Raw genomic sequence first — 315 nt, 5'->3', positions numbered from 1 at the left:
GGGATGGTCACACCGCGATCCCTTCTCCTCCATTCTCCTCTTGGAATCTTGGGCAGGCATGCACACGCGCCCGGCATGAGTTTAAACGACCAGGTCCGGGACTCGAACTGCGGGCGACTACATGGGAGTCCAGCAACATAGCCATTACGCCAACTGCTGGTCCTGCCAAGTACTTTTATCAGTAAACTTATTTCTGTACAATTACATATTACCAAAAAGATAATACCTAGGAGGGGGACCAGCAGTTAGCCTAATGGCTATGTCGCTGGACTCCCATGTAGTCCACCGCAGTTCGCGTCGCAGACCCGGTGGGTT

Source organism: Tupaia chinensis, unplaced genomic scaffold (genome assembly GCF_000334495.1).
Source record: "Tupaia chinensis unplaced genomic scaffold, TupChi_1.0 Scaffold000155_1, whole genome shotgun sequence".
NCBI classification, from domain to species: domain Eukaryota; kingdom Metazoa; phylum Chordata; class Mammalia; order Scandentia; family Tupaiidae; genus Tupaia; species Tupaia belangeri.
This window is presented reverse-complemented; position numbering follows the sequence as displayed.